Here is a 17,956-nt window from a genome sequence, read left to right on the forward strand (position 1 = left end):
TGTTATCATCTGAGCAGTTTAATTGTAATTTTTTGCAATACTTAAAGATTTGTAAATCCCAATATGGAGATAAAAAATTTGCAACCTTACATTATAACCAACTACTTCCCTCTTCCCCCCACCTTTTATGCTGAAACCAAAATAAGGTTTTCTTTGTAATTGTGGTTTTCATGAACACGTGTCTGATCCTAGGCAGAACTAGTTCATAAAAAGAGGGATTATGTTTTAATAATTGGGCCTACAAATTTACTCTAATTGTGAGCTCAAAAGTTCATAAAATGTCACAATAGCCTTTAATAACAAATGCTGATGGGCGGAAAGTATGAAAGGGAGATAAAGACTAAATGAGGCTAGACAAAAAGACCTAGTGTGTCTTCAAGGACTGTGTTAAGATTGTGCTTGGTAAACAGAAGTTGTAAAACCGAAAATTAATTAACTAAAATTGATGTGTTCGATATTAGGCCTAGTTGGTGGACAAAGTCAGGGAATGGGCTATTCCACCCCAGCATTCACTTTTTTGGGTCCTTAAAGAATGAGACTTTTGTTGGGGGAGAGAAATATGAAAAAATAGATGGAGGCTACTGGTGTGAGCGTCACCATCCTGGCTTCCACACTCACCCTTTTTGGGACCTGGGCCTTTGTCACCTTATCCTGAGAGATGTCCTGACCAGGCCAGAAATGGGGTCACAATGTGATTTGGATCCCTCCACACACTCCAGCTGAATCTCAAACATCGCCTGAGATAAAACAGTTTTGGACTTTAACAGCAGCAACCTCAGCTTATCTCAACTAACTTCTCTTTTACCCCAATGGACAGTTATTACCCTCTTTAATACCATCTACAAGATGGTCAAACAAGAGGGTTTTTTCCATCTAAAACTCTCCCCTGAAGGGAAAAGGAACAAAAAACATTGTTAAAATGAAAGCCTGGCATAATACTTTACATTTCAAATGCTTTAATTGCTGTTCCTTCTTTTCTGTATCTTTAATAAAAGGTTGAAAGGATTTCTGACAGCGTGTTTGCCATAGTACTAAGCAGGCTGAGGTCTTTGTATGCCAAACCCGGGAGCTTGTTTAATGGTGGACAGTAACTGAGTTATGTTAACAGCTTAAGCCCATTTAGTCCATCTAAATTAATACATCAGATCTGGTTTCGAGTCCCTGCTCTTCCTGATTTGGACTTGAACCCACATCTCAGGTGAGTGCCATAACCACTAAGAGCAACACATTCCCAACCTGGGCACCAGCTCCCCTTTGTGAAAGATATCAATCTTAAGCATGCTGTCAGCACACCTACAACATGGGGTCCTCTTGAGATAGGCAGGGTAACACCTAGTTAGTGAATCTTGCTTTGGAGCCACTGGGGCTACAGCTAAAGTGAGCTTTATGAATGCTGAACCTTAGATGCCTTGAAGACTTGGGGATCTAAGGGGTCAGGCAGCTGAGCAGTGGTTTTGAGAATTACATTGGTGTCCAAATGGTGGACTGATACACCTATCTTTTTGGATCTGGACCTGTGTCCATTTACTGACATTTTTAGACCATTCCTGAGGGACTAATCTCATGTTGTTTCCTGTCAGCATGACTGAGACTGTGCACAGAAGAGTAGTAGTGACTTCACTTTTGAATGTTCAAGAAAAGTTGAATAGAACAAGTACTTATAGGTGCACTAGACTATTTGACCATTAGTTGATAACTGAGCAAACATATAGGAATGTTCCAAAGCAAGTATTACTTTGGAAAGATGATAATCTCCCATTTCCCCAGGTATACACCTCCCACGTCTAGCCCTCAGGTGTCATGAGATATTGGAGCATAAGCCTGTCACTAAACATTGCCTTTCTAGTACCATGGACAAATGTAATTTGGGATGAAATTCCACATATGTTTTTTGCTGTTATGGTTGTGGGGGGTTTTGTGTGTTTTTGTTTGGTTTTTTTAAATGGCACCTGTTTGAAACTGATCAGATATTTAGAATGTTAGAACAAGTTCCACAAGAGATGAATTTCTGGGCAGAATAAAGGTAAGTGGCCATAGGAGAATGTTAAATGTATTTTATCACATAATTACTAACGCCAAATATGCTATGCGTATATCATAAAATAGAGACCATATTTTTTAAGTTTCTCAAAACAAACTTAGCACAATGAATGACATTTTGGTAGTGTTGGTTCTGTACAATGTTCATAGTTTAAGGAAACAAACAGAATCATCTGGTTCTATTAAATAATGGTGCTGATAAATAGTATTCTTTTTCTAAAATTGTCTTGCTAATATCCCAGTGTTTGAAATAGTGTCTGTGCCTTGTTCAATTATTACATGTCTATTGGAAAAACATATTGAGATTTCTGGAACCTTCAGAATCAATCAGCTTGCTTGACAAAAAAAAGTTTTTGTTTTCCTGACAATACGTTTAAAAAAAAAAATAGAGCAATGAGGTTCTAGCTAATGTTCATTTTTTTGCCCATGTGGTATTGCTAGGAAGAAATTAAATTTGGCAAAACTATTACCTTGCAGTTTTGGCTTCCCTTATGGTCAGGTTATTTTTTATTCCACTTCTGAGCAGAAGAAGATGTCTGCCATGCCATTAATAATAAATAAAGTGCTGGCATATACTGAGCAATAAAAAAAAAAAAAACCACTCATCCATCTGTCAAAGGCTACCACCAGCATCCTGTCAACCAAAGTTAGTTTAGAATGTATATTCTTGGAGACTCCCACTATGGCTATAATTCTTAAGGCACTGATGTAAAAGTAAGCACCACGTTCAATAAAGCTGAACAAATTTATACTTGCAACGAATCTGGCCTAAAGTTTCATAGATGTAAGTTATGGAGCAACTTGAAAAATTCAAGTAGAGTATAATCACCAAAACTAGGCAGTATTCGTGGGTTTGTGAAGGGAAATAAATTAGGAGATATTGACTATGAAATGAATTACATATCCTTTAAAACAGCAATTGTTTCTGAGCGTTAGAAAATATCTATTGTGGTGCCTAGCTTAAAATAAAAGAATCAAGGGAGAGCTCAAGAAATACAAATCAGTCGCCTTCATCTCAGTAGGCATCAATTCTTTAGAAGTAACCATCTGCTTTCCTATTTCCCCTACCTCCACCCCAAACAAGCTTTTATATCTTTTGTTCTTTTTTTGGGAGGGGACGGGTTGTAATTGCAGACTTCAAAAGCATGTTAGGAAAATGATTGAAATGAAAAAGAAATTGGCAACGTTTTACACTGAAATTTCAGGGCAATTTTTCCCAAGTTTTACAGCAAAATTTCCATGAGTTTGTATGCAGACATCTTGCATAGCTCTGCTGACTTGTTGTTAACAAGGGCTTTTTCCCAACTGATTTTTCCAAACAAAAGTTTCTTTTAAACAACATAAACGTATAAGAATCCTCTTCAATTAAGTTGTACATGCCGTATAAAAGTGTCTTCATTTATTGTATGTGGCTTTCTGTGATTGGCTAAATGGGTTCATTGTCTTCTTTGGATTATTTGACAGTGGTGAGCGGAAAACACAGAAAGTTACTTTTCTTCCAACACTAAAGAAGGAACTTTATTAAAATACGGACAACGGCATTAGCTTTACAGCTAGTAAGGACTTGTCTACACAATGCCAGCACAGCATACCTTAGTGACTATTAAGACACAGCTCCAAGAATGTTATGGTGATGATGCTTGGAAATAGAAAAATACACATTTAGCTAATTATGTTACAAATGTTAAAGTTAATCAAAGCAATTCCTGAAGGTTTTTGCTTCAGTCTCTCAAGGACAAGCAAATATCAAACAGCCAAATCACAGACACTTTTAAGAAGAAACCTGATTGTGAAAGGAATGCAGGGTTGTGTTACACTGCTCTACAGCCAAAATGCTTCTGAAATAAATGTAGTCAAACTTTACTAATTCTGGGTCACTGAGAATGAAAATGATGCTTAAAATTGTTGATTGGCTCTAATTTTCAAGATATGCTATTGGGTCAGTATATACGACCCTTGACTTGGGAATGGCGGAGGATAAGTGACTTATAAAGGGAAGGGATCTCAATTTAAACCAGAAATGACTCAAATACATCTTTGACTGGATCTATGAATAAATCTATGACTGGGTTTGGACAGTACTTGCTTTTTAGCAAGCTGGTATTGCGTCATACATTATATGAATTGCATCATGTTATTCCTAGAAGTCATGGATGATGCAATCATAACGAAGCTTACATCACTCTGCTGAACAAATTGCCCTCCATCAGCTCTAGAAATCATACAGTGTCGTGCTCTTATTTGTCAGTGTTTGATTTTGCAAAGGGACCCATTTCTGTTTAGCCAAAGTGAGCAGAGATGCCTCGTACTTGTGTGAACAGTGCAGATAACTTCTGCTATGTTTGTGGTGAAGTGACTTTTGCATTACAAACGCACAGTATAACCACTATGGTTAAGAAAGCCTATCACCTTTATTTTGGCTGCAAAATTGGAGATCAGGACAAGAGGTGGGCCCCACCCATATGCTGCAACACTTGTGCAACAAATCTTCGCCAGTGGTTGAACAGGAAAAGGAAATTATGCCTTTTGCAGTGCCAATGATTTGGAGAGAGCCAACAGATCATACCAGCAATTGTTACTTCTGCATGGTGCCTCCAGTTGGGAAAGGTATGTCAAAGAAGAAAAAGTGGACTGTGCATTATCTAAACATTCCATCAGCTATATGCCCAGTACCCCACGGAGAAGGACTGCCGGTTCCTGATGCACCAGAATCATTCTCACTTGAGTCAGATGAGGAAGAGGATGAAACTTCTGGGCCTGAACCATCAATGTCACAGGACCCACATTTTCTCCCATCCTCCTCCTCTGAACCACACATCATAACACAAGGTGAACTGAATGACCTTGTCAGGGATTTGGAACTACCCAAGAGTAAGGCAGAGCTGTTGGGCTCCAGACTACAGCAGTGGAATCTCCTGGTAGGTGATGTTAGGGTTTCCATGTTCCGTGACCGTCAAAAGGATCTTGTCCCATTCTTCTTCATGGAAGGTGATCTTGTAGCCTGCAACAACATTGATGGTGTGATGGCAGCCCTCAACATCATTCACGATCCAGATGAGTGGAGACTGTTCATTGATTCATCGAAGACGAGTCTTAAAGCTGTTTTACTGCATAATGGCAATGTTTTGCCATCAATTCCAGTTGGTCATGCAGTCCATATGAAGGAAACCTATGACAACACAAAACAACTTTTGAGGTGCATAAACTATGACCAACATCAGTGGCAGCTTTGTGGCGATTTGAAGGTTGTTGCTCTCTTGCTTGGTCTGCAGACTGGATACACAAAGTACTGCTGTTTTCTCTGAGAATGGGATAGTCGTGCAAGAGATTCCCACTACATCAAGAAAGATTGGCCACTCCGACAGTCATTGGAGCCTGGGAAGAAAAGTGTTCAGCATCCACCACTTGTTGAATCAAGGAAGATTTCGTTACCACCCTTACACATCAAGCTGGGTCTGATGAAGAACTTGGTCAGGGCCATTGACAAAACACAAGCAGCTTTCAAGTACCTCCATGGAAAATTTCCAAGGTTAAATGAAGCTCAGATAAAGGAAGGTGTCTTTGTTGGTCCTCAGATTTGTGAACTTCTTCGAGATGATGCATCTGACCATGCACTGCGTGGCAAGGAAAAGATGGCATGGAAAGCCTTCCAGTTAGTGGCAATAAATTTTCTCGGAAACAACAAGGCAGACAACTACAGGTTGTTGGTGGAAAACCTCCTCAAGGCATACAAAAGCCTTGGTTGCAACATGTCACTAAAGATACATTTTTTGCACTCTCATCTAGATTTTTTTCCACCGAACTGCGGAGCAGTGAGCGACGAGCACGGCGAGCAATTTCACCAGGACATTGCAACAATGGAGAAATGCTATCAGGGCAAATGGAGCCCATCAATGCTTGCAGACTATTGCTGGACAGTGACAAGAGATGTTCCATTTAATGAATACAAGAGACAAGCCAAGAAGCGCCGAGTAGACACTGAATAGGACTAAACTATGTACAGAATAGTTTTTTGCCTTTTGTTTCATAATAAATTTTATTTATATAACCCTTTTGCTGATTTTTTAAACTGTTACATAAACAGGACAGGTGAAATATTATCATGTAAAGCAACCATAAACACATGAAAAGACCTAGGTTTACAATTTATGATTAAAACTCTACTATCTACACAATATACATAGACATAAAATGTGAAAACTTAAATATCTTAGAAACAGTAGCCAATCAGTTGTTTTAATTGTCATATTTGAATTCAGCACATCAAAATACATAATAAATAGCACATTTTATCTCTGAAGCAGACAACTTCTCAAAAATTGTAGACCAGTGTTATCAGAGCAATAAATCTAGAGGTAAAGTGGGCCTGTACCAGCCTCCACCCCTTTTCTTTTCAAAGAAAGAGAATTCTAAAAATATCCTTATTGAAATTGATATCTTTTGTAAACACAGTAAAGTCTTCATTCTTTATACTTGGAGAACATTTATGGTGGGAAATGTTTTACGGAAGATACTGGTTACTTCCAACTCAAATTTCCACTTAAGGTGAAAATCTTTGTTGTTTCCTCAAATGCTTACAAAGGCATAAGCATCTTTTAATATATATTTGCAAATATTTTGTATCTAAATGCAAGTCTCCATATAATAATTGCCTGATATCATTGTTGTCTAAACAACAAGATGTTTTATGTACAAATGTAGTAAGATCATTTGATGCTAAATTAATAATGTAAAAAGCCATTTAAGAATACAATATTTATATTAATGGGGAATTAATTACTGGCAGTCCTGAAACAATTCTCAATCTACTCAGGAAGACAAGAAAAATCTTTCCAAAAAGTCTGTAGAGGATCAACAAACTTAAGCTAAAGACTTTCTATAAGTTAATTAATTTTGGAAGACTGTTTTGAGAACTAAAAACAACTCGTATACAAAGAACAGGAGTGTTTGGACATTTGGAAAACAGAATTTCCTTTCCTATCAAACTCTAAATTGAAAGAGTATCTCAGAAAAAAAAATAAGAAGTGTATAAAAGCCACAGAAATTAACACCCCACACCCTGCTACTCTGCTTAGACAGCAAGCACTCCACAGCTCTTCCTGTCCACCTCTAAAAGCAAGCTGCTACAGATTGATAAGAAAAATAGACTTAGAGGAAACCAACAGAAGGAAACCTCACCAAGATTTCAACATGGATTGGTGAGAGAAAGTTAACTAAAGCACTGCTGAGGGATTAGATTTCAAACTCTTATAATGATTTTGTTGGAATATTGAAAAGCTGTTATAAACCTAAAAGTCTAACCGTTTCTCCTGTTAATCACTAAGTGGTAGGCCATCTATTCCTGGAGAGGAGAGAAGAGCTAAACATTAGTAAATAGAGAAATAGTGGGATTTAATTGGATTTAAGATTCTCAATATTGGGTCATTGGCCTCTCTCAGTTCCTTAAAATGGCTTCTTCAAAGTCACTGATTTGAATATTTTCTTTTGGTTTTATAGGATGTAGTTATGATTGCTTACTTTGCCCAGTATAAGCTGGTTCTTAATAACCAACAGGGCCACTTGCCCTGAAACAAAGTTTTTTGCCCATCTATAAACATTCTTAGTTATCTAAGGGTATACTACAAAATAGATTCACAATAATTTTGGGAAACAATATACTTCAGTCTTGACTTACCAAGAGGAAAGAACCCTCCACTCTCCACCCCCACCCCCCATCCTCCGCAGGTGTTCACTCTCAGGTGTGTAATCTCTGCTAAAAGCTCTCCATAGAGAGACATGTAGAGGAGATTGTGATGGAAGTTACCATTTTATCAGTCATTTCCATGTAATGTTTTCTTTACAATTTAAAACTACCCCTTGCAATCTCACAGCTCAAACATGTTGCATTCCAATTGCCCTATGCAAACCCTGCTGGCACACTCTAAAATGTACCATATTTGAATTAGCATAGTCCTTTTTGAAATAGGACTATGTTAACGTGAACTAGGTACCTTTTAGAGTGCATTAGCAGTGTCTACACGGGGCAGTTAGAGCACAGCATTTTAGTGTGCTTTACAACTCACATCCCTGGTGCGTACTTTGCCGCTCCATGTAGACAAACCCTAACTCTTTCTCTGCTTCACTGTAGAGCTTCTGCCTAAAATCATCACTAATCTCATCCTACCTGGCTTCTTGCTACAGATGTATAGAAACAGTACACTGTATCCACTGGGATAGGTTGTTCATTATGATGAGCAGGGTTCCAACTTATGTTCATACATAAGTACGACAGAAAAAGATTATAAACCACAAAGGAATGAAAAAGTCACACAAAGAATCTCAGGTGGGAGATGCAGAAGCCCAAAGGCCACCTGCCACTTGTAAACTACTTCAGAATTCCTATAAGGTTCTATAAGCAATGCAAGAGCTATCAAGAGAGGAGCCTGATAGAAATGGTTCAAAGATGCCTCAGGAGATACGGATAAGGAAAGATGTTCAAGAAAATGAAGCAGAGTTGTAAAGAATACAGCAAATGTAGTCAAAGGAAGACATAGCAACACAACTAACCATTAGATTTCAGGTGATAAAAGAAGTTTTAGAGGATTGCAGTTATGGCTCACACATTTTGTTCAAGTGAACAGAAAAAAAGTGGAAGAACCCAGGTTAAAGCTCTTTGGGGCAAGGACTGTCTCTTTGTTTTGTGTTTGTACAGCACCTAACACAATGGGGTCCTGGCCCAGGCCTGGGGATGCCAGGTGCTACCATCATATAAACAATGGTTAATAATATCTAGTCTGGTCACTAGCCAAAGAGGGCTCAGCTCATGTAAGAGAGCTCCTAGTTAGACAGAATGTTAGTGTCAATGAGATCACAATTAAGCTTTTCTCCTATTGACAAAAGTTAGTGCTTAATGTAGAGTTAGGCTAACCTGATAATCATCTGCTAAGGTTTATGTAGTGAACATGGGATGCAAACTAAGCAAATAGAGGGAGATGGGCCACCAGTTAAAGTGAAAGCTCCAGGTTGTGCAGTTCACCACTGTACAGTGCTAAAATATCATTCATATCCAAATTTAAATATGAAAGAAAAACACCTCCGAGAGAGTTTGGGGAAATGATTCCTACCTCAGAATCTATGATGGGTCTTCATTTCCATTCAATCTGTCTAGGGGGAATAAACAAGTGAAAGGCCATTCACTGCCCCCATAGGGAAGAGAGATTCAAACTGCCAAAATAGCTGCCCAGTTTATGGTTGACATGACATTTGATAAGATTCGGAGTTCTTCAGAAGGGAACCGATGACATATATAGTTTCAACCTGAATTTGTTTTCAAGACCCTGCTGTAGCAAAGACAGACAATGGTCCAAATACATCTCATTTCAGGGCTCCAACTTTGAGATCCCTTCTTTAGGAAACATTTGTGAAATATGAGAAAAACAAACAATGTTATGAGCTCCTCCATGAGCCAGTGAGTGAACTTTTCAAAAGCACGTAGGTCACTTAGGAGCCTATGTCCCAATGAGATAGATCCCAATGAAATTTAGGATCCTAAGTTGCGTAAGCATTTTTGAAAATAGGGCGTAGGCTCCTAAGTCATTTTGGGTGGAGATTTCAAAACCACCTAAGGGACATAGGAACTCAAGACAACAAGATTTGTGCTTTTAAATCCCTTGGGTGCTTTTGAATATTTCTTCCTTAATTCTCATTTCTGTGGCTTAGCAGTGACATCCAGTGGCCAACAAGGTTGATCCTGAGTTAGGTCCCAATCCTGTAAAAGTTTAAGAGCATGCTTAATTTTACACATTGTGAGTAGTTCCATTGGCTTCACTCATGTAATTTTTGGCAAGATCAGGGTCTTACTTTGTTCTCAGTATCTGAATAACCCAAGAAATTATTCAGATTCACCCCTCTTCTTGGTATTAGGAATCATCTGTTTTTGTCTATTTTAATGCCTTCTTTTCTCACAGTTCATCACCCAGAGAATATCTATCTTCTCTAAGGCTACTGACTATGCTCCTCTATTAATCACCACCACCACCACCTATTTTTTGTATTATCATCACCCCTAGCACCGCTAGTCATGGACCAGGATCCCACTGAGCTAATTGCTGTGCAAACATGGAATAAAAAAAGATGTTCCCTGCCCAAAATAGCTTGCAATCTAAAGATAAGACACAAAAGATGGATACAGATGGACAGGGGAGTATGAGGAAAAAATATTGATCATCAGAATAGGCAGTGGTCTCAGCACACTAGCAGCCTAACTGTTGTCAGGTGTTTCGTAATTGTTACAGAAAAGAGGAGGTTTAAGGAGTGTTTTGAAGAAGAATTATGAGTTAGTTTTGCAGATGTTTATGGGGAAGCTTCTCCCAAGCATGAGGGGCAGTATGGGAGAAAGCCCAAAGTTTGAAAGTTTAAATGGGAGATGCAGGTTGGCATCATGGGAGAGGTGGGAGTTGATATCTCAATAGCAAATGAGTGATGTTAGGTAAGGTAGTAGTAGGCAACAAAGAACCTTAAAAGTGAAGACAAGTAGCTTATGTCTGATGAGAAGAGGGAGCCAGTGAAAGGATGCAAACAGAAGGGTGATGTGGGCAAAGTGATGGGCTAGGAAGATTATCTTTACAGCTGCATTCTGAATGTAAGCTAATGAGAGCCTGAATGAGAGATTTAGCAATGTGGGTGGACAGGAAAGGCCATGTTTTAGAGATATTATGCAGAAGGAATCTGCAAGATTTAGACAGTCTGACTATGAGGACCTAGAAAGGTCTGAGTCAAAGACAACACCCATGTTACAGGCTTGAGTGACAGGCAGGATGGTGATGTTGTCCACAGTGAATGAGAAAGGAGGTAGTGGGAGAAAATTAAGAGGTGATGTCAGAGAGATAGTCTGGGATTTTACTTTGGACAGCAAGAAACAGATCTAGAGTAGAAAGAAAGAACTGTAAGTCATTGGCACAGAGATGGTAGTTGAATTTGTTTGCATTTGAGATTACCCAAAAATAAGGTATAGGAGAGAGAAGGGGACCAAAGACAAAGCCGTGAGGAACCCTTATAGATGATCCTCTGAAGAACATGCTAAAGGAGCCATTAGAGATGTAGGAGAAGACCAGTGGACAGAGTCACAGAAACCAAGGTGTAGTAGTTTTGGGCCGAGGTTCGGCCCTCAGTGGGGCATCCCACCACCTTGCTCTGGTCCAGCGGCAGTCGGGGACTGCAGACCCACAGTTAGGGGCTCAGGCCTGTAAGCAGGGGCTGAGCCAAGAGGTCCGAATGCAGGCCCTTAAGCAAGGGCTGAGGCAAAGTCTATAGCAGCCCAGGCCTTAAGTCAGGGCAGGGCAGTAATCAAATAGTCAATCAGAGGTCCAAGCCCTTAAGCAGGGGCTGGGTCAGTAGCAAATAGTCAATCAGAGGCCCAGGCCCTTAAGCAGGGGCTGGGTCAGTTTGTAGCAGGTCCCAGCCTTTTTAGGCCAGGGAAAAAGGGGGGAGTCTGCCACCCAAGGAGTGGGTGGCAAGGGGGACGCAGGCCTTCCCACTCCACTGCATCCCAGCCCGGGGCCCTAGCAGCGACGGAAACTCGCTGCTGTCAGTGGGGATCCTGGCCGCAACACACTGACATCAGCTCTGGCAGTGCAGCAGCCAGACTGGGGTCGGCTGTCCCTGGGCTACTTCCACCCTCCCCCTCGTATGGTAACTGGGCTGTCCTACTGTCATTGGTGCTCTCCACCAGCATTGGTTCCTCTGGGTAGGTAGCGAAGGGCAGGCTCGGCTCCTCCTTGTGGTAGCTGGCACGGGGCAGGCGCGGCTCCTCCTCGGGGTAGCTGACATGGGGCAGGCTTGGCCAGTCCTCCTCTGGGTACCTGGCACGGGGCAGGCTTGGCCAGTCCTCCTCTGGGTACCAGGCAAGAGGTAGGCTCGACCGGCCCAGTGTGTCAGCAGGTTGGTCGCGGCCTGCGGCTGTTTCCCAAGCGGGAGCTCGGCCACGGATGTCTGCTCTCTCCACCGGCCTGGGCTCCACTGAGCTCTGCAGGTGGGCTTTTATACTTCCGGGTCGGGGCCATGACCTCGGAGGGGCGGGTGCCAGACCCGGTGGCTCTGCCCACATTGGTATTAGGGGAGGTTCGGCCGTCAGCGGGACTGTGGGGTATCCCACTGCCTCGCTACACAAGGGAAGAAAAGATTTCAAGAAGCAAAGCATGGTTGACTGTCCAAGATGGCTGTCTGGTCAAAGAAGATGAGAATGGAGTATTGGTTCTGAGATTTTGGCTAGGAAGAGGTCATTACAGACTTTGGAAAGCATGGTTTCAGTGGAGTGCAATGGACATATGTCAGGTTAGAGAGAATCTAGAATGTAATTGGAGAAGAGGAACTCTGGACAGTGATTATAAACAGCGCATTCAATGAGCTTAGAGATGAAAGAGAGAAGGGGTAGTAGTTGGAGAGGCAAGCGGGGTTACAGTTGAGGCGGGGGGGGGTTAAGATGGAAGAGACTAGAGCATGCTTGTATAGTGATGGGAAAGAGCCAGAATAGTGAGAGAGGATAAGGAAAAAAGTAAAGGAGAGGATGAGAGTGGATATGAGGGAGATCAGGAAATGGGATAGGATAGGTCACCAGGTCAAGTGGAAGGATTAAAGGAGGAGAGCACATGAGAAACTTCTGCATTTGTGACAGTGGAGAAGGAGGAGGGAGTTGTAGGAGGGGAAGGCCTTGTCATATTTGTCAATTGTCTTTTGGAAGAAACTGGTGTGATTCTGTGTGTGGAGAGAGAGAGAGAGACACAGACAGACAGACAGGAGGGGAGGGATTGAGGAGTGAGCCAAAGGTAACAAAAGGGTGGCTGGGTTTGCAGGCATGGGAATCAATTAAACTGGAGACGTAGAGTTGCTTAGCTATGAAGATGGCAGAAGAGAAGGAGAAGATAATGAATTTGTAATAAAGAAGTCAGCCTGGTCACAGGATTTCCACCAGACATGCTCTGCAGCAGAAGAGCAGGAGTGGAGGAAGCAGATGTAGGGTTTGACCCAGGGCTGGGGATTGACAGGGTGGTCCTTATGATGAGACAGAGAGGCAAAAGAGTCAAGAGTGGAGGAGATTGAAGCATGGAGGAAAATCAACTAGATCAATGGAAGAAAGGGAAAAGAGAGCAGGAAACTGAGGGATGAGAGCAGACAAGAAGTCAGCAACACTGATGGACTAGAAGTCTTGGAAACCTAGTAACAGATTGTGAGGGAGTGGGCTGAAGTGCAATGCTGAAGGAGACCAGGGGAAGATCAGAAAGTGGAAACTCAGCAATGGAGAGATCAGAGAGAGAATAGTCCTTGATGAAGACCAAGTCAAGTGAATGACCTTTTGGTGAGTAGGAAAGTCGAATGAGGGTCAAATGAAATGGGGAGGGCGAGTAAATGTGCACCTAAGGGATCAAATGCATCTATGACCCAAGAACCCCTCAATGCCAACAGGCAAAGAAATCATTGTTCTTTAACAGTAACGCTTGACAGACCTGACAAACTCACGGCACCCACCATGTGGCTTTCAGAGTATTTATCCAAAAGGATCAAGTGAGGTATCTAATAAAAGCTAACATCATATTGATCCTCATAATCATTGTGAGAAACATGTACAGATGATATTTACGGTGGTGTGCGTAGGTACTGAAAATATGAATTAGAGACTATGTCCCAGGCAGGATTGACAGACAGAGGAAGTTGATTCTCTTGTCTCACTGTCAGCTACATTAAGCACTGGAAGCCAAATCTACATACAGAGTAAACGGGAAGATGTGAAGTCACCGGAGTCTAAACCGGAGGGAGAAAAATGAAGAAGAAATTTTGTTATCCATTCACTGAGGGAACCCCTTGAAGTGCAGGGAGTGTTTAAGCACACTTAGATCCTTGTTTGACTGAAAACCAGCTAGTTCTACAAAAGACTGAATACTTGGGGGAAAATTTCCTTTATTAAATAGAAAGGTAACCATTTGTAAGTGTAGACCCAGGTTTACATTTTATGTTTGTCTTATATGTAACCATTTCTGTTTCCATTGTCTTTATTCACTCGCTCTTAGATCTTAGCCTTTGATAATAAACTTGTGATTGTTTTCATTATAAATATACCTCAGTGCTGTGATGTTTTATTGATGCTGGCATTCAGTTGAACCAAACAAGTGGATATGGGCACTATTCTTTTTGGAACAGCTTACCTGATAATTTCTGTGGGTGTGTAATGACAGAGGCTAGGGTGCACCTATTGTTAACCTGCAAAGTAACGGCTGGCAAAGCCCAGAGAAGATTGTTTGGTTGACTAACAGACTGGTGGTGGCAGGGAGCCGATACCCAGTTAAGCACAAGCAAGTCCCTTTCTCACTGACGTAGTGGAGTAACAAGGTGATTCAGTTTACCCATCAGTAAAATGAGTACATTAGTAATTGCTTCCCTCACAAGAGGGATATGATGCGCTGTTTAATTAATGTTTGAAAAATGCTTTGAGATCTTCAGATGAAATGCTGCTGCTGAAAGTGTGCTCCAATATATTGATTCCATTTTCAAACTCTCTTTAAATCATTTAGCTTTATATAACACTCTGAAGTCATGGCTCTCTTCAGTAGCTATAAAACGAGATCAATCTATATAAGTAAAATGAGGATATAAAAACTACTTGCGACTCAGACTCCTTAGATAAATGCACTCATACAAAATAGACTCTGAACCTTGACCTTTACCGTCATCATATAACATTTCCTTGTCTTTTTTTTTTAGAGTGTGATACTATTATCTACCATCATTCAAACGCATCTTAACTTCATATGACACCATTCAAGAGGTTGTGATATAGCTGATATAATCATCATTGGTATTTAATGCACTTCAAAGCAGATCCACATTAACCATTCAGTAAAGAGACAGTTGTAGCATATTTCAAGGCTTGGTAGTGATTCACAGTTGTTAGATGTGGTTGCAACATCACTTAGAACAGGGGTTCTCAAACCGGGGGTCAGGACCCTTCAGGGGGTCGTGAGATTATTACATGGGGTGGGGGGTTTGCGAGCTGTCAGCCTCCACCCCAAACCCTGCTTTGCCTCCAGCATTTATAATGGTGTTAAATATATTAAAAAGTGTTTTTAATGTATAAGGGGGGGGTCGCACTCAGAGGCTTGGTATGTGAAAGGGGTCACCAGTACAAAAGTTTGAGAACCCCTGACTTAGAAGATCAATGATTTCACACTGTAATCACACATGGCATTCCAAAAGATTACCACCACCAACACACCTCTCCTACTTCTTCCTCAGTGGAAATTTCTTGATCATTATAAGACAGTCACATTGAAATACCACAGGGCAGTAAAGTAAGGACAAAGGTATGACTTAGGCTGTGTAGTACATTCATGTTTTAGGTAGGGGTCTGCATTAAGGATCCACCAAAATCTACGCTCCTTATCAGAAATTTCTTCAGTGCATGTTTTCTCTTTCTTCTTCTTACACCTACATTAAAGTTCTTACTATAAGAGTATTTATTAGAAATTATACTGTATATTTACATAGACCTGTGAATTTAAAGCATTTTACTGTTCATTAATGAAGCCAAATGATCACTCTATGATCTAATGAGGTACTATTATAACCACACCATAAGATAAGGAGACTGAAGCAGAGCAAGATTTTTCACACATTGTATATATTAAAAACACCACACAAACCAGGAACTAGTGCTATAAACCTAATGTAAGGTGGAAGAAACTGATATGATACAAATGAAGCTTTCACAAATAAATAAAACTTGTTTATTGTCAGTGTATTTCTGCACCATTTTTATTTTTCCTTTTGTGGTGTAAATTCATTCAGTAAAAGAAAGCCATTCACTCCATTTCCTTTTCTAGTGCAGATCACCATTTTAGGGATGCTTAACTGTGACAGTCAGGATCTTGCCCCCAGATATGAATTTAACTTCCTATATCAATCTTAGGCAATGTAATATTGTGTTCTACATCTTATATTATGACAATTAGTTCAGAAGCCAGGATAGTCTAAGTGCACAGCACATAGCCATTGTATAAGGAGGCACCAAAATCAATCAGAAGCACATCAGAATTTGTGAGCCACCTGGTAGTCACCCGCTCAACAACAAACATGTTTGGAAATGGGGAGAATCTTTTTACCAAATGCAAGCCAAAAACTCCTGCAAACCATGAAGCAGGGACAGAAATCAAGATACTAACTTGAACATTAGAAGAAATATTTGTGTTGTGTTAAAAATTAAGCATGACTGGGTAACAAAGAAATATACTGTATTGTAGTCCAAAGGCTCCAAGCACAACTTTCCACACTAGGGGACTGAACTGGTAAAATATTTTGATTAGGAAATAAAGTACATCAGGAAGTGTGCAAAGAAACAGGAACACACCTTTCTCTTGCTAGTAAGACATATATCCTTTCCAAGTCATGACAGACTTCCAAAAACAGGTTAGAACTCTAACCCGACAAAGCTAAGAGAATACGTGTCATCCAATAGAGGAACTTATATTACCTATAGCTTAGGTAAACAATCTATGTTCAGCAGCACACTGTTAGTTCTGCATCTCATTTAGTTGTCCTTAAATGCTCCAGCGCAACTGCTTTTCAGATTTACGTAGTTGGGCTTGACTGTGACTGCCCTACCACAAGTTGCATTTCATAATTTTTATAAATTCATCTTTCCAGCTTGAAGAGACTTTCTTCTTTTAATTAACTTCCCTCTTCTAGTATCTTTCTCTCTTGTCATGAAGAAGTTTAAGGTGGCCATGGAAAGCATGATTTCTGGATGCTGCACAAAGAAACCTTCCTTAGCACTGGTTTCTGAAGCACTTACCTGGAAAGTATACATCCCTAGATGCTCATGATTTCAGTAGAAGGAGCTGACGGCAACAGAGCTGAGAAAACATATGGCTAAAACTGCCTGGTAGGAATCTAAAAAAAATTTAAAAAAAAAATCAGGTTCACAAGATTTGCTAGGCTGATCATATAACTGGTTGCACCAATTTATGTGGCCAAATACATAGATTTTCATTACTTGTTTCATGCTTGTTACAGCATTTTAGAACATAGCTTTTTTTTTCTTGGCACAGTTCCATGTCCAAAGGAACTAGTAGTCAGTATATGTGACCGGCTGCCATCTACTGACCATCTACCTTGCAGTGCCTGGGATTTATTTCAATAAAGCTTGAGAACTAATAAGCCATTGTAGAGCACCTCTAGAGGAGAGTTAGCTTAGTGTTAGAAAGCTTAAATAATTTACATACATTGTGTTCCTGTTTCTAAATGTTCCCGAATTCTCTATCAAAAGCTCCAACTTTGTGCACATTGTGACTTTCCCAATGTTTAGGATTTAAGCAGCAGCCTTTCTTTCCCATTTGAGTATGTAAGAGGTGAAGCAGTCAGTTTTCAAGGGCATCATGCTGATGCTAGCTGAGCTTGACAAATGACTTTATAGATTTTTTGCTCGTGCCAAATCCTGGCCCTTTCTATAAAACAAAAGAAAGTAAACTAGCAGCACAACTTCCCACCCAGGAGTCTTGCCGTGTCTCCAAATGACTCTCTCTCATGTGTTTGTTTGCTAAGTCCTTCGCCCAACTTTCAGTGCCATAGAGGGTGCTTATCCACCCTTTTGAGAGCTCTCAATAGGCCGATGGTGACTTGTCTTGAGTCAAAACTGCACCTTGAGAGTGTCGTGACTGCCACATTAGGTGGTGGTGATGGGCCTCAGCAACCAAAAGCTAGCTGCTTATTTCTATTTTAATAGTATTCTGTATCACAGACTTTATAAGGCTATTCGACCAAATTTTGTTCTCAGTTACACCCATGTAACTCCACTGACTTCAAATAAATGATTCCCTATTAGAGCTAATCCGAGAGCAGAATTTCCATTCTGCTGCAAATTCTGACATTTCAGGGAGAACTGGAACAAAGA

Source organism: Trachemys scripta, chromosome 1 (genome assembly GCF_013100865.1).
Source record: "Trachemys scripta elegans isolate TJP31775 chromosome 1, CAS_Tse_1.0, whole genome shotgun sequence".
Lineage (NCBI taxonomy): Eukaryota > Metazoa > Chordata > Testudines > Emydidae > Trachemys > Trachemys scripta.